At 40.2% G+C, this 26,368-nt stretch overlaps 1 long non-coding RNA gene across 1 annotated transcript in view; it reads left to right on the forward strand.

Annotated features, from left to right (window-relative positions):
• Window positions 1–25,232, forward strand: part of LOC311248476 — a 32,481-nt gene extending 7,249 nt beyond the window's left edge. The window contains exons 2-3 of the long non-coding RNA XR_014620950.1: window positions 18,323–18,455; window positions 25,109–25,232. This is a non-coding gene — a long non-coding RNA (uncharacterized lncRNA). The remainder of the gene's footprint in view (window positions 1–18,322; window positions 18,456–25,108) is intronic.
• Window positions 25,233–26,368: the final 1,136 nt, after the last annotated feature.

Genomic DNA, 26,368 nt, shown 5'->3' on the forward strand with positions numbered 1-26,368 from the left:
TTCTTTATATAGGCATATCAATTGTTTTTAAGCTCAATAAACTCTGACCGGAATTTATCCCATTTGTCCGGTAGATTGAAATCTACCGGACACTCAGACCTGCAAAAAAAAATTCTAACGGAAACCCTGGTCCATACATGTCCCTCCACACTGCATCCATATTAATATAGCTTGTTGTTAGTTAGCCAAGAGCTGCGTCTTTGTCCATTTCCGCCTCGAACAGCCTGCAAACTACCTGGCATTCTATCGCCATGCTCTAAGACAAACTCTAACCTTAACCAACTTTGAAAGAGTGCCTAAGCTCAGTGTAGTTGCTGTTGTTGTTGACGAGTCGACGAGTGTGTTGCATTCTCTCTCTAAGCCTTAGCCAACCCGAGAAATGCGGCAATGGAAAAAAACTGGCATCGCGTCGGCCAATCAGAGAGCGTCTCCGCGAAATGCGGCTATGGAAATTCTTCACGGAAGTTCACACGCTGCTGGCTAGACCGCTTCAAATCGCGCTCGGATTCCAACATAATAGTCATATTTCAACGCACAACGCCGTATGCACTGATTGGCTGTGACGGAGACAGCGATCAAACTGTGACGCGCACGCAGAGCGCTATCGCTTCTTGCCCGGGCGAGAAATACAAAAAAATAAAAAAAAAACGTCACTTCCTGCCCATGAAAACGATGTTTTTTTAATTTAGATAATAACGTTATATTGTGCATTGGAAATACAAACATACTTAAAATGAGTAAATATTATTAATTTTAAACATGTTTATATTATTTATAGGGCTATAAAACACAAAAACGAAAAAGTTTTATTGTCTTGTTCTCTGATTTAACAGCAGCTGGCCAGCAGGTGGGTCGGCGCCCTAGCGCCCCTAGTGGTAGAGCCGCCACTGATTGCACTTGCCTCGAGCCCATTCACATGTAGACATACATATATTTATTTTTGTCTATCCTAGGTCTGTCCATACAATGGGGCATTGGGCCTTTAGAAGGATCAGCAGGAAAATAGTCTTAATAGTGGGGCCCACACCTTCTGAAAGGAAGCGTTGTTGCCTCTATGCATTGCACAGTCTTTCATGGGGTAGCACACCGAAGATCTCTCTATACCACATTTGTATAGATGGAGGCTTATCCTTAATCCAGTTTATCAGAATGCATTTCCAGGCTGAAAGTAGAAGTTTAGTTTGAAAATGTTGCTTAACTCACATGCCACTTGGCCCCAGAACTTGGATAAACACTTACATTCCCAAAAGTAGTGATAGTAGGTACCCAGATCTGTTTGACATTTCGAACATAAAGGAGATATTGAACGGCCCATTTTGTTTTTTTCAATATGTTGCTGCGAGCTATTATTTGTAAAAATTATTGAACCACAGACAGCAATCGGAATACTGGCATTTCCATAACGCTTTGCTGCAGCTTTCATCTCTACAGTATATTTTCATAAACATGAGGAAAAACTTTGCTTGAATTGTCTTTATTATGAAAACTAAAACCGGACGTTTGCATAATATTCTCAATGTGCCGTTTAAGGTTTGCTGTCGATGTACGGACTTGCTTCTTCAAACCGGGTGGACAAAGTTTACAGACAAACGTTCGATTTTTTCCGTCTGAGTCAGTACTGACTTTACCGTTAAACTATTTTAAATGCTCATACGCCGACGTCTTAGAGGGAGTCTGACTCTGAGCGAGTGCTGCTGCAGCTCTCGGCTTCTGCTCGCCGATTCTGCTGTTCCACTGCTTGGTGTGAGGAGGAGTCTGATGACGTAGCCAGGGGGTGACAGGCTCGTTGCCAGATCGGGTGGTTTTCCCGCATAGTTTTGAAGCCTGTTTACGGTGTGTTTGAACTGTTTTCGGCTGAAATGCATATGAAATCTGGCACATCTTTATAATAGTTCTAAGAATGAACGCACTTTTGAACGCCGTTATACAGTGCTGAGAATGAACGCATTCTCAATTACGTTCATTTAGCGGATATACAGTACGTTCAGTTCACGTTCGCCCAAAATACGAACGCGTTCATGAACGATTGTTCATTGAACGCGTTCAGGTACATCACTGATGACCACATGTGGGGACCAGGGCTAAACCAATTAAGACTGTGAGCACTGAGGCAACCATTATAGGGCATGGGGTAGCCCCATGACATGTTGTAATTTAATTAGGGCAGGGTGCAATATGAAACTTTTTGAAGCTTTTGAAATGAGTTTACCTACCGTACTTCTCGCACTATAAGCCGCACCTGACTATAAGCCGCAGCAGCTAAATTGAATGATGTGTACATATATAAGCTGCACTCGACTATAAGCCGCATGTGTTTTAATGTTTAATTACCATATGTAAGGAGTGGAACCTGCGGCTTAATTTGACTCAACACAGGAAACCTCACCCGACACGGAAAGGATTGACAGATTGATTGCTCTTTCTCGATTCTGTGGGTGGCGGTGCAATCTTATATTGAGCTTTAAGCTGCGTCGCTGTTGTGTCCCCCACACCTCTGACTCTACAGAGAATGACTCCCATTGGGACACAATACTGTTGGACAAATAACAAGAATTAACTCATTTACAAGTTGTATTAAGTAAATAAGGGAACAGATAAATAACATTTCAATGCAGTAAAAAAAGCAATATTTCGATTTTCGGGTTTTGTCCACATATAAGCCGCACCGTTATATAAGCCGCAGGGTCGAAAAATGGGGGAAAAAGCCGCGGCTTATAGTCCGAAAAGTACGGTACTTATGTATTATGGTTGTACGTCTCTATGTATTGTCATATTTGTCTGAAGTCCTTTTTACTAACTGAATGAATGATTGTATATATTTTTTCTTCTTTGTTTACACTGTTATCGCAGACAGATGCATCACTGATGTTCCAAGTAAATTGGCCCCGCGGGGACAATCAAGTTTATTCTTATCTTATAACACCCGCCCGTTACTATGACATTATTTATCATTACATGATACAATGCAGGGCTGTACGCTAAGCTTTTTCACTAGGGGCACACTTGCCCCTAAATGAGAAATTTAGGGGCAAAGAATATTTTTTTTAGGGGCACATTTTTAAATAACTATTTTACCATTATAGTAGGGCTGGGCGATATGGCCTCTAAATGATATCGCAATCTTTTTTGGCCATATCACGATACACGATATATATCGCAATATTTTGACATTTCCTCTAAAGCACTTAAAAATGCTTGATTTAACCCTTTGATGCATACAGTCACGCCAATATGATGATTATAATAAGTCCCTGCAACATATGTTTGCATTATTAAACCATGAAGATGCTTTAAAAAATAATTTAATGAAAATGTACTAAGAGTAGTCTACTGACACACTAATAAAAAATGTATTTACATCTAAGACTATTTATATAAAAACTTTTGGGTGCCTTTTTTTTGCACAGTACTGTGTTTTCTATCCACTTTAGCCAAACACACACACACACACACACACACACACGCACATATATATATATATACACACTACTGTGAGAAAATAATAATCACACACACAAAGGGATAATGGCTTATAGCAGACTTAATGATTAAAGAATATTTCAGATAATGAAATTAAATGTTTATCATCAACTATCCAGTTAGTATTTATACTGTCTGTAACGTTTGGCTACTTTAAATCATTGAATGTAGAGAGAGCTGTACTGTATTGTACCCATTCTGCAATCTGTTAATAAAGTTTTCAATCAGAGCGAGAGAGAGAGAGAGAGAGAGGGGGCGAGAACGAATGAGAGAGCCAGCCCCCCCCCGGGTTTTGTTCTAGGTTCGCGTTTTGATCGTCTAAGCTGCCGTAGGTGATGACGTCACACTCGAATGTAAACAGGAAGCGTTTAACAGACGGAGATGGAAAGTGGATGATATACAGTAACAGAAACGAATAACCAATAAATATGAAGTTATGTTTAAACTTCTGTTGTCAAGCGTTGTCAATATAACCCACCCCCTTTCCTCCCGAATGGAACTAGTGTTGTGGAGTCCGCTTTGACTGGTGTCCAGGGTTAGCAGCAGCTAACGCTAGTTAGCTTAGCATAATCCTAATGGATACCGTGGATAGCAACTAACGTTAGCCCATTGCTCGTGTCAATCAAATTGCATGTTATTAAAGGTCCGCGCTGGTCTGTCTAATGAAATTACAACCGCAACATTATGCCCTGGTTGTAGGCTAATGTTTTATCCAATTTGTATGCATTAATTTAGGAGTGAAATGCGAATGAAGGGTTGCAATCACTACTCGCAAGCTTGCCCCCAGATGATATTTTCCACTCGCACCGGCCAGATTAGGGGGCAATTTGCGACGAGATGATCGCAGTGTACAACCCTGCAATGTATCCATGCCTGTAGCTAAATGCTGAAAAACAGGGATATTATATGTATTGTGTGTTATCTCTCCACTCCATGCTATAGTAGTGCTTGTGTCAGCACAGGAGATACGATTACAATTAGGGATGCCCCGATCAATCGGCCAGTGATCGGTATCGGCCGATATTCAGTATAAATATGAGATTGGGGAATTCCGATAATGCTTTCTAGTCCCCGATTGCGAAAACCGACTGATGACGTGAAAAACATGAGCCAATTCTCAGCGGAGTTGGTGTCATTGTCTCATGTTAACTATCCTAAAACATGTCGGTGGTGTGGAACTATTACAAAGTGTCTGAGACAGATGCAACAAATGCCATCTGCAATGTATGCCAGGATAAAATACCTTGTGGGGGAAGCAATGTAAAAAGTTTCGACAACAAATTTAATAAGACACTTGAAGTCCCATCACCGAGAGGAGCATGGAGAGTTTGTTAAGCTTACCGCGGAGTAAAAAGAAAAAGGCAGATTAAAAACAAACGGCTGCTAACGCAAACCACTTTAGAGTGCACCCATGCGTATAACCGTGATAGTAGGAAGCAGGGCTCCAGACTAACCTTTTTTCACCACCGTCCCGGAACCGTCCCGAAATACAATTGTTACCGTCCCAAAGTGAATGTAAACCGTCCCACAAATCTAAATGTCTTATTTTAACTTTTTCCGTCTATAGTTGTTATTGCCATAAAGACACCATTCAAATGATTAGGAAATAAATAATAATTTGTATTTGAAATAATTGTTTATTTGAACAATAGGCACATTATATCAACAGGTAACAACAAAACAACAACCAAAGCAATAACAATATTGAAAGACCTTTCTTATTTTATTGTCAGTAATAGTGTGTGTGTGTTTGTTTGTGTGTCAAGTCAAGAGTTTTATTTGTCACGGCATACAAGTATACAATGAAATGCGGGTGGTCTTGCCCGCAACGATGTGGATAATACAATAGTAATAACATATAATAGAATCCAATAGAACAACATTGTGCAATGTGAGTGAGTGATGAATGAGAGCAAGTCAGTCTTTGTTTCTGTAGAGAAAGAGAAAATAAATCTATTTAGTCAAAAGGCAACTTATTTCACAAGAATCATTATGATACAAAATATATATACTGTTAGTGTTAATGATGTCTTGTAGATTATTATGGATATTTGTAACTCTAATATTTTAAGGACTGATAATATAGTTTAAGAAGTAATAAAACATGTAGTGAAAAGTACAGAAATCATCTGACATATCTAAGGTAGTCAAAGTGTCCAATTTCATGGATACTGTAAGGAATACAAGTGTGTTCATTCATATTCCAAACTGAACATCTTCAGTGGCAGCATAGTCATTACAACAGACATTTGAGCCTTGTGGATTCCGTACTTGTTGTGTGATGTCACACCAGGCAGGAAGTCAAGACACACAGTTGAGCTGTGATTTTTTTTTTTTTCGTAGCCACATGTAAACCAACAGCCAATAAATGTGAAGTTAACTTTGAACCTCGGTTGTCAAGCCTCCTCAATATAACGGATACACCTAGCTAACATGGTGCGGGCTGCTTTGAGCACACACACACACACAGGACTAACGTTAGCTAGCAAGCAGCTATATAGCTAAAACGCTAACTAGAAGCTAACTACTGTATACAGTTCCAATAGACAACATTACACCTCTGTGATTTAAATGTGTCCTTACCTTAGCCTCGAGGGTTGTACTAGGGTTGGAATCGGATGCAGTTCCATTCTAAACCAATAAACTATTCAACAAAATTCCCCGTTGGTCAGTCTGTCTGTTTTTCATCTTCTGCTGTGTTTAACGTTATTTGTTTGCGAGTGCTCCCTTGACTGATGGCTAGTACCGCGGGAACTTTTATTAAACATTATATATGTCCGCGGGTCTTGTGCAGTGCTCTCGTGGCACTGTCAACAAAGCGAGCACTCGGAAGACGCCATTTGCCAGTGACCGTGATAAGCGCACTGACAGTCGGCGCCAGGGTTCGAAATTAACGGGGGCTTGGGGCAAAATGCCCTCGAAAATTGACCAAATGCCCTCGAACATCAGTTAAGGGGGGCAAAAAAAGCCCCCGACAGTTTACTAATTATATATATAATTATATGTATGCTCTACAGTGCGAGCATTTCCCTCGTATTGCCCCTAATAATATGTGTGTGTGCAAACCGGAAAAATCATTTACTTGCAGTGTGCGAGACAGACGAGTGATTGTGAAGATTACAAAACAGCTCCGCTGTTAATAGTTCAGATTGAAACTGGACTGAAATTCAGTTTTTGGGTGGAATGTTTGTTCCAAGGAGGAGGGAGGCGGGGCCCGCTGCGTGTTACAGGCACTTGAGAGGATGCGAACACAGAGAGAGCGCTCTGCTCTCATCAAGCATTACACTGCTATCTTAACGTTAGCACGCTAAGCATCTGCATAGCGCGACCTGTGTTCTGTGTAACGTTAAGTAACTTGTGTTCGGCGGGGAAAGACCATTCCATTTGTAACAACTCCAAAAGAATAACATCCAAATCCGATCCCGATGCGCATTTCCTTCATTCCACAGCGCTGAGCGCGCAACGTATTTCATTGATCGATCTGGCCAGAGCCTATACTCACAAACGTTGCATGTGTGGGGTTTTTCATCAATTTGAAACAAGCTTCTTGACTGTTGGAATTAGGGATGTTAAAAATAAAATATCTAATAATATTATTCAATATTAGACATTCATTGATCCAGAGGCAACCGGTTATTATATCAAGACAACAACACAACTTGCCCTCACTCGGGGACAATAATATTTAATCTATTTAGATAGAGTATGTATGTATTATTTACAGATAATTGAAGGTACCTCAAAACATGAAACCAAGCCATGATGTCACACATCGTGTGCGTGTGTGTGTGTTACTTGAACAATTGTCACTGTGCTCCTAAATTTCTGTGTGCTCCTAAATTTGTATTTAGATTTTATTTATTAACATTTTATTTAGGAGCACATGTGCTCCTTGGGAAAAAGGTTAGCGTAGAGCCCTATATATGGAGACATTAACATTACGTTATCAAACATAGGGACGAAGACTGTAAAAAAAGTGTCAACAATGTTTTATAATCTTTGTTAATTTTCATTATAAAAATGTTGTGCCCCCGAAATACAAAAAAAAGCCCCCGAAAAGCAATTAAGGGGGGCAAAAAAAGCCCTTGAAAAAAAATGTTAATTTCTAACCCTGGTCGGCACAGTTGACATTTTCCAAATAAATCCTCTGCGTCCCCACTGCGTCCCGGCGAGGATTTGTGTTCGTCCCAAATAAATATTTGATAGTCCCGTGGACGACGCAACGTTGTTGTAAGAGCCAATTTACATGGTTGTAGTGCCATATGTTATATTTTATGCATTTGTTTGGATTTATGTATTTATGTTGAGTTCTGCCTATATACAGTGTGCCTGCAGCCTGCCAAATTGAGTTTGTGGCATCAGTGCCCGTTGCTCACCAGTAGGTGACATACTCGGCTACTTAATGAATAACGGGACTGATGACAGCCAGGTGCGTTTGGTTACCGGCAGCCAGGGCTAAACAGTTTTTGACCGTCAAGTCGTCACGTCGACACGGCACGTTGTTTTGTTATCGTTTTTTTGTAGTGTATAGTGTTTTTTTTGTTCTTTTGAAGGTATCGTTGGCATTTGCTTTGTATCACATGCAATTGGTGCATACGTTAGTTATGTGGTAAATAAACCCATTTGGGGTACTACTACTAGTGGAACGGACCTTGTGGACATTCATTCCTTTCACCAGACGGTATACAACAGCGGCCACATACGCGTCAACTATAGGTTTTTAGCCGGTAACAGCCTCCTCAAGGGCTTATAGTTTTATTGTTTTTGTTAAGTCAAGTTGGCCCTTATAGTTGTTAAGTTTCGAGCCCTGGTAGGAAGGCTAAGGCGATCACAAGAAAAGTCATGAAATTCATAGGGCTGGACGACACGGACCACTCTCACATTGAGCAAGCCCCGGTACACTCCCAGCTCGCTGAAGAGACGACAAGCATTCCGTGAAGACCCGCCCTACTCTGCCTCTGATTCGCAGACTGGGTGGGGGAATGTGATTGGACCAAAGCAGAGTAGACGGACGCACACACACAGTGGAGTCTTACATGCAAAGATGCTGCTTGCATTATTGATAGCGGAGAATTTTTACTTGTTGCGTTGTCTCGCAGATAATACAGATAATGCATATCATTATCAATAAAAGTATCATTTGCTCAGAGTCCAGAGACAGTTGTGGTTCGGTCTGGACCGGAGTCTGGACTTTGAGAATGCCTGTGTTAGACCTACAGTATAATGCTGCCAGCTGCTATAAGAAAAGCAAAAACGATCTGTATCGGCCGATATGGCTCAAAGACGATCGGTATCGGTGGCAAAAAACATAATCGGGGCATCCCTAATTGCATGTATTTTTTATATATATAGGCCATGTACTTATTTAAATCAATATCTTCCTTTTGAATAAAATAGGCTCAGGAATCATGCTTGTTAAAGCTAATTGGCCTAATCAATGTCAAAAAGAGTAGCCTATAGTAAATGTATACACGCACACACACACGAGAGGGAGAATAGCTTATAGCATACTTAAGGATTTTACAATATTTATTATTTATTATATAATTTAACTATCCAGTTAGTTTTTATAGTGTAACGTTTGGCTACTTCATTGAACATAAAGAGAGAGAGACGGGCTCAGCCCCCCGCCCCCCCCCCCCCCCATTCCTCACTATTGGAACTCCACAAAACTAATTTCTCCTGTGTCTGTGAGCTATTTAGCTTAGTTAGCAGCTAACTTTAGTTTAGGTTTTACCGCGACGTGGGCATACATGAATGGAATGGCGAGGATGTAAAGCATGTTAGACACATTTATTAAAACTAGTGATGCACCGATGTGAAAATTGTGGCCGATACCGATAACCCATATTAATATTGCTGTTCTGGCCGATACCGATATTTACCGATGTCGATATCTCTGTATAGAAAACACTTTTTTATGATAATCAAATAAAGAGCTATTTTCCAAAACGCAATTATTTTTTTTACTTTTGTAACGTATTTTCAGAAATGACTGATATTTTTAAACGATTTAAGGCCAAAACATGTATATAAAAAAATAATAATAATAATATCGGCCCATATCGACCCCATCTTGATATCGGACCGATACCGATGTGTAAAAAAACGGCCATATCGGCCGATATTATATCGGCGGCCGATATATCGTGCATCACTAATTAAAACCGTTGCTCACAGAGTTTACATAGAAACAGCGCGACTCGCAAGAGGAGTTGTCACAGGCTGTCATAGCTTTTAAAATTGAAGGTGGGGGGGGTATCGGACTCGGCCCCTCCCTTCCAGCTGGAGTTGACGTGAAACATCAAATGCAAGCGAACACGCACTGTCCAGTCCTGGCTCTAGGCAGAATCACGAATAGTGGTTTAGATTGCGCACTAGTTGGATTACACGTTGCGAATGCTATGACTTTTAACGTCTGCCATTTCCACCACAAAAGGCATACAAGTCAATGAAATTTCATAGTCGACATGGTCGATGAATCATGACAGCCCTAGTCAATTGTAATGAACCAAAGGAGAATATGAATTATTAGTTTTTTTTCCATCTTTGACTGTGAATATGACAATGACCAAAAGCTAAAAGATGCCACTGAACTAGGGCTGGGCGATATGACGATATTATATAAATATCGGGTACAGTTCATAGAGCCATATGAAATCCGTTTTATTATTTTCCAAATTCCATTTTATTTTTTCCCAAATTCCATTTTTTCCGTTTTAATATTTCAGAATTCTGTATTTTGCCTTTTATGCTCATTTTACCATCAGAAATAGTGTCTAATAAGTGGGAATGAATAAATGTCCACAATTGAATAAGATATAACAGTCCATTTAATGTTTTTAAGTGCTTCAACTCAGAAATACAGTTCAATTTTACACAATATTTTTCAATTAATATTGTGACAAAATAAAAATACATATTTCAAGTGTAAACAATAGATACAGCTAGCTACTACTGACATTATCACAATGACAATGTCAGTAACCTAGCTATATCTATTATATTGTGATGAAATATAGTAATGCATAATTTAGGCACCTTTAGTTTAGTTTATTTCGTTTATAAAGGACAGTGTATAATGGCAAACGTTTGCATTAAACAAATGGATGAGTGCACCAGATTTAGCAAGAAGCTATCATTTCCATCTATAGTCCTATGTACTGTAACGTTTCATAGCTATTTAAGTTTATTTAGATTATAAAGGGCAGTGTATAATGACAATAGTTTGCATTAAACAAATGGATGGGTGCACTAGATTTAGCAAGAAGCTATCATTTCCATCTATAGTCCTATGTAATGTAACGTTTCATAGCTATTTAAGTTTATTTAGATTATAAAGGGCAGTGTATAATGACAATCGTTTGCATTAAACAAATTGATGGGTGCACCAGATTTAGCTAGAACTTCTAGAAGCTATCATTTCCATAGATAGTCCTATAACGTTACATAGCTATTTAAGTGTATTTAGTTTATAAAGGGCAGTCGTTTGCATTAAACAAATGGATGGGTGCACTAGATTTAGCTAGAAGCTAAACGTCCTAACGTTATAGCTATTTAATCACAATAGTGTCGCAAGTGTTTTTGCGGGTCCAGTCCACGGAACGTTGACAGAATTAGCAAAACACCTTATCACCGGAGGCATAAAAGTCATTAGGATACTGTTCTGCTCTGAATTGAGGGCTTATTGTGGAATAGTTTAGCTTCTTGACGATGTTAACACAAGCAGCCAGACGCTTGAGCACCGCGGCTGTGTTGTGTGTAACACGCTGTAGCGTCCCTGCCTCCCCGGTCGCGTGTACACCAAACGTTCCACCCAAAAACGAAATCTCAGTCCAGATTAGGCCAAATTCTGCAATATTCCACGTTTTGCAGTTGATTCCATTTTTATTGGTTAATTCCGCGATTCCGTCCGCGATTCCGTGAACGCGGATTTCATATGGCTCTACAGTTCATTAGCGATACACTTTTTAAACGTATCGTGGATATCGTGATGTTTTGCCCAAGAGGCTTGTGTCGCGTCAATCTGGTCCACACGTTGACACTTTTGAACAGCGCCGCCCCACACACACACTAGTGCATCAAAAGTTACTACTTATGATTAACAAAGGCATTCGTTTTGTGGCATTAACGTTATATAGTTACACTTTCAATAACATCAGCGTATTTACATGGCAACGTCCGAGGTCGACCTAGATATAGCAAGCATTAGTCGTTCATATCTCAGCCCGTGCTGACTCAGTTGTGCCCATTCTGCGGTCTGTTAATAAAGTTTTCAATCAGACAGATGTATGGAAAGGCTTTTATTATAACATCCGTTGCAGTAAAATCATTATGCCTCCAGTCGTTTAGTCATTCTGCGGAGCTAAAAGCTAAACGTCGGCCGTGGCGAGCTACCGCTGCCATTGTTGTTGTCATTGAGCTCTCCAATGGCGGAAGTAAAAAATGAATACGCGCTTGCCGATTGGTGCTAAGAACAGCAGGGCGGGTGCAAGCGATGTGACGTAATTGGCAGACGCGACTGTCAATCAAACTGATTCTGTTTGCCGTCTGATGAATGAAAACGTTATTAACAGATTGCAGCATGGGTACAATACAGTACAGCTCAATACAACAACAGTCAACAGTGGACTGGAGGATGCAGACCAGAGAGAGACTTTCGTCTTGTTTACATCAGGGTCCCCCATTTTCAATTCATCATATTTCATATCTAAATCATCTAATATCTCATTGCTAAATATATGCAATATATAATCTAATAATCCAATAATCTAAATCTAATATATAATATAAAAATGCTAAATGCATGGGTATTTTATTTTGTCTTTAATGTTAGCTTGCAAACTCAAATACTGTCTTGGTAAGCCTCATAATGAATTGTTTGGGGAAAAAAAGAAAAACATCGCGATGCCAGGGCTCGAGACTAACGATGTCCCGTCGTCCCGGGGACGATCAAATATTGATTTGGGACGAACAGAAATCATTGCCGGGACACAAACGGGACGAAGAGGATTTTTTCTTTTTTTCACAGGAAATGTCAATTAGCCGAATGTCAGTGCGCGCACATATTGCTGTCAAACGGTGCGTGTCTCGTGCCGACTTAGTTGACAGAGAGACGGCAACATTATCATGTGGGGTTCACTGAAGTCTAAACGTTGCGTGATTTGCCGAATCCAACTATCTCCGCCGTCCCAACGCAGCGATACGCTAATCCAGCATCAAGCTCCCGCCCACCATTCTGATCAGCAAACCACAGGTCACGCTGCAGCAGCCCCAAATTTATCTCGACATCGAAAAAGAAAGGGGTTAAAAAATGCCAGGAACTGGTGATACTTGCTGTGTGCGTGAACATAATCCCTTGGACATGAACTGACGGTACATTTTTATTGATATATCATTGGGATCCCCCTCCGAAATTGGTCAACACGTCACCATGCATTTTGGCCGGAGCTTTAAAAAAAGCACGGTGGACACGGTGGACGCGCGGTGGACACCTTACGTCTGTGTTTATAATGAATGAATGGTAAAACGGATTATATCGAAACATAGTGCGAGCACTCACAACAACTATTCACACAATTTATAACAGCCCATATTTATTATAGTTGACAGTAGGGCTGTCTTAAATACTTCGAAGCTTCGTTCGATCGCACAAGCTTCGAACATTAAAAAAAAATCGAAGTTTAAAAAAAAATATATAAATTTTTTTTTCAATTTTTTTTTACTTCGATTTGTGTGTGTGTGAGAACTACCCAGCCCAGTTAGGACAGCCGAATCCCGTCCAATCTTTCGCTGTCGACTAAAGACTCACTTCTTCAACCATTATCTGAAATGATAAAAAAAAAAAAAAAAAAAAAAATCTAACCGTGACTAACCTTACTGTCATGCACTTGTCCTAATAAACTAACCTACACTGTAACACGCAACACTTTGATGAACATTGTTACTCAGCTGATAGAGTTGTACCCTTCTTGCTGTCTTGTCGTACAGAACTTGTAAGTCGCTTTGGATAAAAGCGTCAGCTAAATGACTAAATGTAAGTGTGTGTGTGTGTGTGCGCGCGCCTTGTAGAATTCCACACATAAGAAAGAAAGATACTGGGATGAATAAACAAAATAGGAAATAAAATGTAGAAATGCATGCAATACATAAATAAATATGAATCTCCATATATGAAATATAACATTTAGATAAGGCAGGCCTGTACAGTGCGATATATATGTCGCACGTGCGACACTGACGTCAGTCTGTGCGATGAAAGGATTGACTTCAATAGCACTGGTGCGATGGCCCGCTATCCACTTGGTACTTGTAGTCTTGTGCGATTAAATACAATGTCCCTTCTGCGTAAGACTCCATATATCAAATCCCATAATCCCTAGCGAACAATATCCCCGCGAGTTGCGAGCAGTGATTCCTATACGCTCGGCTCAGATTACAACACAGCAGGACTCGTCTCAGCAGCAGCAGCTCGTCTCAGCAGCGTTTGGAACGCGGACATTGAAACGGAGCTAGTAGATAGTGTTGTCGCGACCCAAAACAAATCCCTGCTGTTTTATTCGGCAACGGGTCAAATGCATATAACATGCTTTGCAATCCTCGCGTCATAAAGTCCGAAATGAACGTTACGTTAGCATGAGCTTACAACAAGCTGTTCATAGCCATATAGAGAGAACAGCAGACGGACGGGCAGAGTGAGGAGGAGGCGGGGGCAGACATTCTCCCTTCTGTGTGTGTGTGTGCGTTTGGAAAGATCACATGAAGTCAGACGAGTATATTATATTGATAGTAAATGTACTGAGGGTGGACAGATAATGTTGATATTTAAACATAAAAAATACAATACAAAATAAATGTATTCATGATCATGCAACATAAAACGGTTGCGTGTTGTGAGTTCCAAAACATTTAACTTAAAGTTTAAAGCTCAATATATCAAAACGTGGCACTTTACAGTGAACAGGAGGTCTATGTGTATTAAAAACAATAGATTGTTTTTCCTTTAAAAGTCTGGAAGAGGTCAAAAATAAAAATGTCAAATGATATTTCCGTTGCCTTTTTTGAGTTGATCTAATGTTACTGATTGTGTTAAATGGGCTTATGTTATGATATCGTCTCATATCGATTGCAGGCACCTGCATCGTATCATATCGTGGCATATATCAGCAAATATCGTATTGTTGTCCAAAGAATCTATATCGTATCGTATCGTGATGAAACTGGTGATTCCCACCCCTAGTAGAGTCCATACACCCAACACCAAATCCCATAATTCCTTACACGTAACGTGTCTGGCTGTGTGACGTCAACTTGTCAGCATAAAATGACAGCCAAACATGGCACTGCAACTAAATAACACAAATACAATAGGCACATTTGTAACTGTTACAAATATAACACGTTTTATACTTGTGCTACAAGATTTTGGCCTGTGCTACAAAACTATCAACCTCTGTAGCACCAGTGCTATGTGCAAAAAAAGTTAACGTACAGCCCTGGATAAGGTGCTACTGAGATGTTTTGGTGAGTTCTTTGTTTTTTTGTGGAAGTTGCCCTTCTTAAAAATGCATGAACATTCACTGATAATTGGTCTGTAGTGGAGTCTACAAGGTCTACATTGCCGGACCATGTAGAATCCGGACCTTGTAGACTGACATAATTCTGTGCATAGTTTAGTCTACACAGGCCATATTTCAAATAATCAAAATCTTACTTAATTCATCTTAAACATTCTTGATTTGGGGGATTGGTAGTTCCCATGAAATCTGAAGTTGTTCAAACGACAACAGCGATCCACCTTGAATTAAATCACACAGCCGAGTGAAACCTTGTTGGATGCGTCATTGTCACGAAAGGGGCTACTTAATTAATTAATCCAACCCACTTTATTTATAGAGCACATTTAAAAACAAAGTTTACGAAAGTGCTGTACAAGTCCCACAACATAAGATAAAAAAATAAAATAATTTTTTTTTTTTTTTTTTTTTTCTTCCGAAGCTTCGAATTAAAATTGAAGCTCGGCCCCGAAGCTTCGATTGCCAAAAAAAGCTTCGAAGGTCAGCCCTAGTTGACAGTCGCACGAGACCACTATACAAGAACCGTGAAAATATCAGAATGTTATAAAAATAAACGCTATACTGGCATCCTCTCAGTGAAGAGAGCACCGCAAATATGCTGCGCTATTTGAAGAGGATAAACACAGCAGAAGAAGATGGAGAACAGACACACACTGACCAACAGGGAACTGCATCCAACAATACAACCCCTGACTCTAACGTAAGGACACATTTAAATAACAGAAGTGTAATGTTATCCGCAACGCCCCAACCCTGGACACCTTCAAAACTGCTCTAAAAACACACCTTTTGACCAAGGCTTTTCCCCATCAGTTAGTTTAGATTAGATTAGGTCCATTATCCATTATCCCCAACCTTCCCTCATCCCCTTTTTCCCCCCTATTTCCCTAGCCCTATTTTTTTGTCCTGATTGTGAAGCGACCTTGGGTTCTATAAAAGGCGCTATATAAATTTGATCTATTATTATTATTATTGGAACTGTATATTATCGACACGTTCTAGTTATAGCTGCTTATTATCTGTGTGCTTACAATAATCAAAAGGTACGGTACACAGTTGGTCTCACCCTCTGTGCCATTATCAGCACAAAATATGTCCCCATATGATCAAATTGACGTTGATATATTATATATATAAAAAAAAATTGGGATGGTTTACATTCACTTTGGGACGGTTAAAACTGTATTTCGGGACGGTTCTGGGACGGTGGTGAAAAAAGTTAGTCTGGAGCCCTGCGTGATGCGTATCGTGTATCGCCGAAAGGGCAGAAAATATCGTGATATCATATTTAGGCCATATCGCCCAGCCCTACACTGAGCCCATTCAGCTACTTCTTAAGATCAAGTATAGTCAATATCTAAACAAATGAACAATGGGCAGATCATTTACAGGGGCTTTTCTAGATGCAGTACAGAATTTTGCCATCCGGACACATGCAATATGTAGAAATTAGGGATGCCCCGATCACATTTTTTGCCACCGATACCGATCGTCGTGAGCCATATCGGCCGATACCGATCCGATACCGATAATTTTTGATTAAAAAATATTTTATATAAATTTTTTATTTTATTTTTTATAAAATATATATTATATAATTAGACTTGTACTTGTATTATCTGCGAGACATCGCCACCACGCAACAAGTCAAAATGCTCGCTATCTGCAAACAACTCCATGTGTGTACTAGTAGCCTCCAGCTACGGCCAGGATTCTCCGGCGCTACAGCTGGACCCTCCGGCGCTGCAGCTGGACCCTAGTATTGGTATAAATCACATTCAGCAAGCCCTCAGCTCGAATACGCATCGAATCAATGTTATAAGACATTGATATCAGGAGCTTTCTGTAGCTACTGCTAGCCCGCTAGATAACGTTAAGACGACGCCTCCGTGAACTATTTAGTTCAATGAGACATTTCGTTTTGAACAGTGAACTAATGTGAGCTAGCTAACGTGAGCTAACGGAGGTATCAACATGCACTATTAGACTTGCTGGAGCATTTGTTGATATCAGGAGCTATCAGTAGCTAGCCGGCTAGATACCGGTTAGACAATGCCTACTAAAAGTGAATAGTTAACTGGGTAATTTTGTTTAAACAGTAACGATAGCTAGGTAGCTAACGTTAGCTCACGTCGAATGCACTATAGACTCGAGCAGAGCCTCCTCTCAGTCCTCTGTGTTTACAAACTGTACACGGGTGCGGGCGGGGCAAGGGAGGAGTAGCAGCGGCAGTTTGCAAGTCCTGTGTGTCTGAGACAGACAGCGAGTGAGATCTCCGCTTGATCGGTTTCCGCGATCTGCGAATATGACTCATTATTGGAATTCACAGATCGCATATTTATACTGATTATCGGCCGATAAAGATCGGGGCATCCCTAGTAGAAATGGGTTTATAGGGCCAAGTGAGGCATCATTTGAAAGGCCAGAATCTCCTATTATAATACCATAGTTAAATCTGTAACCCTCTTACATAGAAACTAAATCACCAATTCTCATTCTCTCCTTCCACTGACACTCTTCTCCATCACTATCTCCCTCCAGATAGCTGTCCTGTCAGGCCATTCTGTCTATATCAGGGGTCTCAAACTCGTGGGCCAATTGCGGCCCGCTGGATGATATTTTGCAGCCCCCCAGATGATTTCAAAAAATAAAAATCCCAAAAAGAGATTTTTCTTTTCTTTTTTTAGTCATGTCATCACAAACACTGGCATTTAAAGGGTACAAATAAAACAATTCGTGCACCAGAATGCAGTAACACAAAATCTCCTGGTGGGGGACCCCTGCTTAAAAAGTGGCCTGACTAGGGCTATATTTCCTGGCCTGAATGATTTCCCCAGTCTGGCCCTGGTTAAAAGCCTCCAATGCTTATTAGTGTGTGTGCGTTTGAACGTTTGCATGTTTCAACCATACATTTCCATAAAAAAATTTAAAATACTTGAAACCCTTTTTGTGTGGAATATTTGATGCGGCTCAGCCTCACCCAGACTCTACCTCCAGTGGCCCCCAGTTAAATTGAGTTTGAGACCCCTGGTCTATATATACACCCATGTGTTTTTCTGTTCTTATGAAAATCTTCCTGTCAGGATTTTCCTTCTTTTCCAATTTGTTAGCCTAAGAAAAGAGAGCTACCTGTATAGCTGGTTAAGGACTGATGGTTCTTGCTTGGCTTTCTGTGTTCCTGATGAATTTCAACTGAAAAGTTAGACCTTTGTTTGTTAGGATGAATGTAAAATGTACTGATATTTCTTTTCTTACTTTCCCCCAAGATTGGTCTGAATATGACCACCCTTCATAGCTGCTCACACCTTGGTTTGAGAGATCTGTCTGTCTGTTTGGTGGACTGCATGAAACCATCACAGCTGGACCAAGAGAAGAGCTGTTTGGGCTGCATGGAAACAAGTAGGGAAATGTTGACTTTAATCTGTAAACATTATGACTTTATAAGTGTTGACTTTAACCTCTTAACCTCTTCCGCCTGTGCGGTCCGTCAGCGGACCGCAAATGACATAATGGTCATAAATGTATATTTCCAGACTGTTCTATAAAACTAGCTATTTTAATTTCAAACGTATTCAAGTATAAACATCACAACAGCATTTAGAATGTATATTATCATCAATACGTTACTTTAGGAATAGGTTAAAGTGTTATATAGATAGATTTTCCTCTTTGGAATGTCAATGTTATTTCGCGAGAGGCGACCGTTTTGTAAAACCGGGGGAATGGGAATTGTAGTTTTTTTTGCTGCCATTTTGTAGCGGACTTCCACAGGTCTGGTTCTGCATTGAAATTTGTCAAAACTACACTTCCTGGAAAATTCGATTGGGTTCAAGGTTCATAGTACTTTATGAATTATTTCAATAACTGCTATTATTCGGGATAATTCTACCACAAAAGGTAACGTTTATGACAAATATTGAAACGTAGTTAGTTTATCTTCCCTATTGTTAGCATGTAGCAACAATTAGATCTGAAATTAGTTTCAAAATGGTTGCACCCTAATCAAAATAAAAAAGCTACTGTATTTACAGTAGATTTCATTATCTGTTCTTATGCATGCCTGGTGATACTAAATCCAAATTAAACTCTGGCATTTGAAAGATAATATATGTATATATCAGGGATGTGATTTCTCCCGTTTAAAACGGAATTCCGGTTTTTCTGACCTAAATTAGTGACTCACGTGAATCATGCAGAAAAGCAATAAAACATTGGGAGGGGGGGGGGGGTGTCATGGTCAATATTGAGCCGCGGCACCGGCTTTTTAGAAAGAAGCCAAGCCCAGACGCAGTCACACATAGGGTTCGGCACCGAAAACCGGTTCTAATTAGGAACCGGTTCTGGAACCGGAAGTAACATATCAGTCAACTGAAAATGTGAATAGTATGAAATTAAAAAAACAAATGTCTCCTGCGAAATAAGCTGTGACCTGCACCTCATTGGTGACGAGCGCAATCTCCGCTACGCCACCTGACCACCTTCCTATTCTATATTCTATAATAATATTTCAAATTGCATTGGTCCGGATGGGAGAATTCAGTACTGTACCTACAGAACCTTCTGTTTAATCATCTTCCCTTTATTAATTTCCTTCGATTTTTTTCTACACATTATCTCAAGAAGGTACTGAACGAGATCAGTGGCAGTTTTTAATGTTTGGTCATTATTAGCATGGTGTTCACTGTCAAAGATGCAAAGAGAAATCATAATTCATATTCTCCTTTGTTTCATCACAATTTAAGCAAGCCTAGTACTAGACACAATATTTCTGACACTGTGAATACATTCCCTGAGGTCCATAGATGTCCCTAGATACCAAGAATATGCAAATGGCCTTGTAGAAGTGGAGCAATATTCCATTTACCTAGGTATATATTTTAGGCGGATTTTCAGAAAATATTCCATGGTGGAACAGGTTAACACTTTCAATGCCACTTGTTAACATGGTAAAACGTGGTTGGATGCCAGCACCCACTTCAATGATAGCATTGTGAACGCATAATCTATGGATTCAATTATGGCTTAAATTATGGCTATGTGTCTAATCTGCCCGTCACTTATCAATGACTTGTTTGCAGTCAACATTGTCGAAACGGATTGTTTTTTAATCGGTTCATTTCCGTTTTATAGCATTTCGAAAAGCCGCCGTTTTCTTGAAAGTTTCAGGAAAATAGAAAGATTCCGTCAAACGGCATACTGGAATATTCTGGAATACACAAAAAACATTGTAATTTTTCGGCTTTCAAATAAACGCTAGATTGTTCTCGAAGTCAACTTCCTGTCTGTTGTTGCTACGCAACTGCAGCGTGGGGGGAAACTGTCCTGCCTGGTACATTGTGTACGCTTCATTTAGTGGAGAAACGGATCGTTAAAGCGGAAAATTAAAGACAATCAAGCGGAATTTTCTTCAGTCCTTCACAATGCCAAAGAGCTGCTGTGTTACGCGTTTTACTAATGACAAAAACAGAAATCCAAATCGCAAGTTTTATACCATCACGGAGGAAAAAGTGGCTGGCAGCTAACGTTAGCTACGTTAACCTAGAGAAATAGCTACATGCTGAGCTAACGTTAATTATATCATATCGAACCGATAGGAGCTTATCTTATCTAATCTTACGTTGATGTTTGATCTGGTAGTGGCACACGTGGTACCACCATGTAAGATTAGATAAGATAAGCTCCTATCGGTTCGATATGATGTAATTAACGTTAGCTTAGCATGTAGCTACCACGACCACAACACCAGAGGGAGTTAGCCGAACGTTAGCCGCCAGCCACTTTTTCCTCCGTGATGCATCAGCTGGTATTATATAAAACTTGCGATTTGGATTTCTGTGTTTGTTATTAGTACAAAACGTAACACAGCAGCTTCAATTTGTGTATTCGAGCACAGGTGTTTTGTATGGACATGATGTCAAGTCAATCAGGGCGAGCTTCTTTGACTCATATCTCGCCTTAGAATCACCAGAAAGGCTTTCGAAATAGTGAAATGCCATGTTGGCCTCAATATTTTCAAAACAAATCGTATGAAAATGTTATGAAATGAACAAGAATGTGATAAAACATGTAATAAAAACGGAGCTCAACGCATGCATTTGATGGTAGAAATCAGTTTGTTACCCTCATACCAAGATGGCGGCGGTCTCGTGACATCAGAGTGTCTTCAAGAATCTATAGTATATGTGTACTTATGCACGCTATAGAAGCGGGCTGAGAAATATATTCTCATTTCCTGATCGCACACATACTGGACACGCTGATATCTGTGAAAACAGCTCCGATTACCCTAATACTGGTCAAATAGATTCCTTACCTCACATCCAAAACGATTATTCCAATTCCTGATCGCCATTCCAAATATTGATTGCGTTTATTGATTGATTATTGGGTACTGTAAATATATATTCCACATTGTTTTCCGTCTCGCAATCACTTCGGTATTATTCAGATGCCTCGCCGGAAAAGTAGAATGAGGAAGCTGCCCCCCCCCCCCCACCAGTCTAATACAATGGGGTGCAGTTACACAGGGATAGACGATAGGGCGCGGTATTTTCCCAATGGAGCTCAGAGTGCTTGGAGCACTAGCGTGAGGCTCGATTGATGAAATATGAATTCAAATCGCTAATAAAAAAACGCTTGGAATATCGACGAAACTTTACTTGGTCCCAAGAAAGAAGATTGGTTTTGAAAATGTTCAGGTTTTTTTCTTAACACTGAGTGTCAACGACGAGAATTCTCGTTATTTCATGCCAACCGTTGAGTGCCAAGCGACGAGAAGTCGTTATTTTTCTTATTAGCGATTTCCATTCATATTTCATCAATCTAGCCTCACGTTACCACTGGGACTGGCTTTGAGCTCGAACAGGGAAAATACCGCCCCTATCGTCTCTCTGGATGGTATTGCACTCATTGGAATGGAGTCAATAAAAACGCATGGAGAAAAAAAAGTCTGGCTTCCAAATTTTACTTGTCAGGTATGTAATCCGAGCCTACTGCAGTCATCATCGCCCACCATCAGAACTAGGGGTGGGACAATACATCGATCCAGATCGATATATCGATCTATTATCAATAATCAAATAGGATCGACGCAACGTAAAAAGATCGATTCATATTGCGATACTCTTATTTTGAAAATCCCCGCGAGTCATATCCGCCGGCGCCCAGTATTGTGAAACTCCGTGTAGACATTACAGCAGTGTTTGCGTCTGCTGTAAAGCACTACAGAGCGTCTATTTTGCGAGCCGATATAAGTCTGTGCAGTTTTTTCCCCGCAACGGGTCAAATGCATATAACAGGCGTTGCATCGTCGCCATTCCTTTATGCCAACGTCGCGTTAAATATCTAAATGAACGTTTCGTTGGCTGCTTAAAAGCTAAGCAGCTAACCGTGAGAGGGAACAGGAGAGTGAAGAGGGGACTTGGAAGGAGGAGGGGTGGGGGCTGTGGGGGACTGTGTGTGTGTGTCTGTGTGTGTCTGTGTGTGTGTTAAAGCTCAATATTAGGGATGCTCGATATTGGCTTTTTTACCTATTCCGATATTGTCCAACTCTTAATTTCCGATACCGATATCAACCGATATCAACCGATACCGATATATGCAGGGTTTCCCACCCCAAAAAACGGAATAATTTCAGGTAACTAATAATTTCACTGGATATATATATAACAAATATTGTTATTGTTTTTTTCTTTTTTTAAACCGATACCGATATTTTCCGATATCACATTTTACTGCCGATATCGGCCGATAATATCGGTCGGCCGATAATATCGGACATCCCTACTCAATATATAAAAACAAAAGTGAACAGGAGGTCTATTTGTATTAAAAACAATAGATTGTTTTTCATTTAAATGTCTGGAAGAGCTCAAAAATAAATACATCAATTGATATTTCCGTAGCCTTTTTTTAGTTGATCTAAATGTGACTGATTGTGTTAAATGGGCACATAATATCGCCTCATCGATCGCAGGCACCTGAATTGAATCGTATCGTATCGTGGCAGACTTTGTGATATCGGCAAATATCGTATCGTTGTCCAAAGAATCGATATCGTATCGTGATGAAACTGATTATTCCCACCCCTAATCAGAACAGCGGAGAATATGTGTTTCGACCACCCAGCGTTGGATCAATAAACGCGATTGATATTTGGAATGGCGATCAGGAATTGGAATAATCTTTTTGGAGAACATCTGATCTGAGGTAAGGAATCTATTTTACCAGTCTTGGGATAATCGGAGCTATTTTCACAGATATATCTGTGTGTGTGCGCGATCAGGAAATAAGATAATCGATTTTTCAGCCCGCTTTTATAGCGTGCATAAGTATACATACTATCGATAATCTAGCGTTTATTTGAAAACTATTCATAAATAGACCGAAAAATGACCGTGTTTTGTGTATTCCAGTAAAGGGCGATTAATGTGGAATTTTTTTTTTTTTTTTTTTTTTTTTTTTACTTTAAAAAAACCAGCATTTTTCAAAATTGTATAAAACAGAAATGAACCGATAAAAATAAAGGAAATCCGTTTCGACAATGTTGACTGCGACGGGCGTATTAGACACATAATTTAAAGGGGAACTATCTTATAAATGGCCTTTTTGAGTTTTTAGCATTGTTTCCTAGCTATGTGAACTTATATTAATATGATCTATGTCTCTAATTCTCATATTGGCGCATTCTTCCAATTCTCCTCTCACAATATTCACCCTCACTGAACTGAGTCATCTGAAAATGTGATGATTTGTGATGTCAGAAAGACACAGCTGCATGATAATGGCGAGGTACAAGATGAGCTGCACACAGTGGTTGCAGCCCAGGCTCAAAACGGCTTAAGATCTTAAGGTAGAAAAATGCTGTTTTTGAGGACTTGATTAGAAATACAAAACAATGAATAAAAATATTACAGAGGTGTTCCATAGACGCACAGGAATTGTGTAAAAGTGCCCAAATAGTTAAATAGTTCCCCTTTAAGATGTAGTTTATGCGTTCACAAATATGATCGCTCCGTCATTGAATAGAGCGCTGGCACGCAACAGGGTACCTAGGCACGGCACTGCTGGCACGGAAAGTGTTAAGGCGCAATCACATCCCTGATATATAAATGTGCGAATTGGCTATAATAAGGTAATTTATAAGCCTGCTATTCTATAGTCTATAATAATATTTCAAATTGCATTGGTCCGGATGGGAGAATTCAGTACTGTATCCACAGAACCTTCTGTTTAATCATCTTCCCTTTATTCATTTCCTTAGAAGGTACTGAACGAGATCAGTGGCAGTTTTTAATGTTTGGTCATTATTAGCATGGTGTTATTCACTGTCAAAGATGGAAAGAAAAATCATAATTCATATTCTTCTTTGTTTCATCACAATTTAAGCAAGGCTAGTAATAGACACACTATTTCTGACACTGGGAATACATTCACTGAGGTCCATAGATGTCCGTAGATACCAAGAATATGAAAATGTAGAAGTGGAGCAATATTCCATTTACTTTTCCTGTTTAGGCGGATTTTCAGAAAAATAGGCTCCGGGTGGAAGAGGTTAAGCCAGACTCTAAATTTGCCTAAAAGGAAGATTGCTCTACTTCTACAAGGACCATTTGCATGTTATTGGTATCAAGGGACATCTATGGACCTCAGGGAATGTATTCCTAGTGTCAGAAATATTGTGTCTGTTACTATGCTTGAGTAAATTGTAATGAACCAAAGGAGAATATACATTATTTTATAAAGAAATTTAATTCACTTTGAAGGTGAATAAGACCATGCTAACATTGACCAGACGTCAAAAATCCAGGTGCTCATTCAGCACCTTCCTTCTTGAGATCAAGTGTACAAAAAACTAAAAACGCAACATTATGTCATACAGTCTAGAGATTGATTTTTGACGTTATGTCATTTTGGGACCTGTATCGGACCCGTCTGGGTTAAGAGGTTAAACTATAAAACCCAGCTACGTACCATTATAAACATCTTACATGGAAATTAAAGCTGAATAAAATCACCATCTCTCCTTCCTCTTGACACTCTTCTCCATCCAGAGAGCTGTCCTGTCAGGCCTGGGAAGAAACCAAGCAGCTTGGATGGAAGAAAAGGTCTCTGCTGTGACCAGTGTGGGAAAAGCTTCAGTTCAAAGGGCAATCTCAATAAACACCAACGCATTCACACGGGAAAGAAGCCCTACTCCTGTGACCAGTGTGGAAAAAGCTTCAGTTCAAAGGGCAATCTCAATAAACACCAACGCATTCACACAGGAGAGAAGCCCTACTCCTGTGACCAGTGTGAGAAGAGCTTCAGTCAACTGCTTAATCTGAAATCACACCAGAGAATTCACACAGGAGAGAAGCCCTACTCCTGTGACCAGTGTGGAAAGAGCTTCAGTCAACTGCTTAATCTGAAATCACACCAGAGAATTCACACAGGAGAAAAGCCCTACTCCTGTGACCAGTGTGAGAAGAGCTTTAGTCAACTGAGTAATCTGCAAACACACCAGAGAATTCACACAGAATGGAAGCCCTACTTTTGTGACCAGTGTGAGAAGAGTTTCAGTCAACTGGGTAGTCTGAAATTACACCAGAGAATTCACACAGGAGAAAAGCCCTACTCCTGTGACCAGTGTGAGAAGAGCTTTAGTCAACTGGGTAATCTGCAAACACACCAGAGAATTCACACAGAATGGAAGCCCTACTTTTGTGACCAGTGTGAGAAGAGCTTTAATCATTTGTATAGTCTGAAAACACACCAGAGAATTCACACAGGAGAAAAGCCCTACTCCTGTGACCAGTGTAGGAAGAGCTTTAGGCAACTGGGTAGTCTGAAATCACACCAGAGAATTCACACAGGAGAGAAGCCACATCATTGTGGTTTGTGTGATAAGAGATTCAGGACATTAGCATATTTCAGAAAACATGAGAAAATACACTTGGGAGAGAAGATTCAGGGAAATGTCAAACCTGTCAATTCACCTGCACATTCTTAGAGGAGAGAACTGTCAAAGGTCACAGACAGCGTGACCAAAGAGTGGTGACCTCTCGGACGTCAAGGCCCTACCAGCAGAACCGGGAGTGGGGAAAACCCAGAGGGAGTTTCAACGAGAGGTTTCGTCCAACGCATCGCCACCACCCACCCCAGCAGGCCTTTCATCAAAGTGACTACACTTCACGTGGCTCCCACTCTTCTTCCCCCCCTGGTCATCAGGCCCCCTACAGCTATCCCTATGGCTCCACGCCCCCCTCCCCCTCCCCCTGCCTCCCAGCATGTCGAGCGACAACAGGAATACGAGATGAGGCCATACCCCAGTG

The sequence above is a fragment of the Notolepis coatsorum genome (assembly GCF_963971535.1).
Source record: "Notolepis coatsorum genome assembly, chromosome: 2".
NCBI lineage: Eukaryota > Metazoa > Chordata > Actinopteri > Aulopiformes > Paralepididae > Notolepis > Notolepis coatsorum.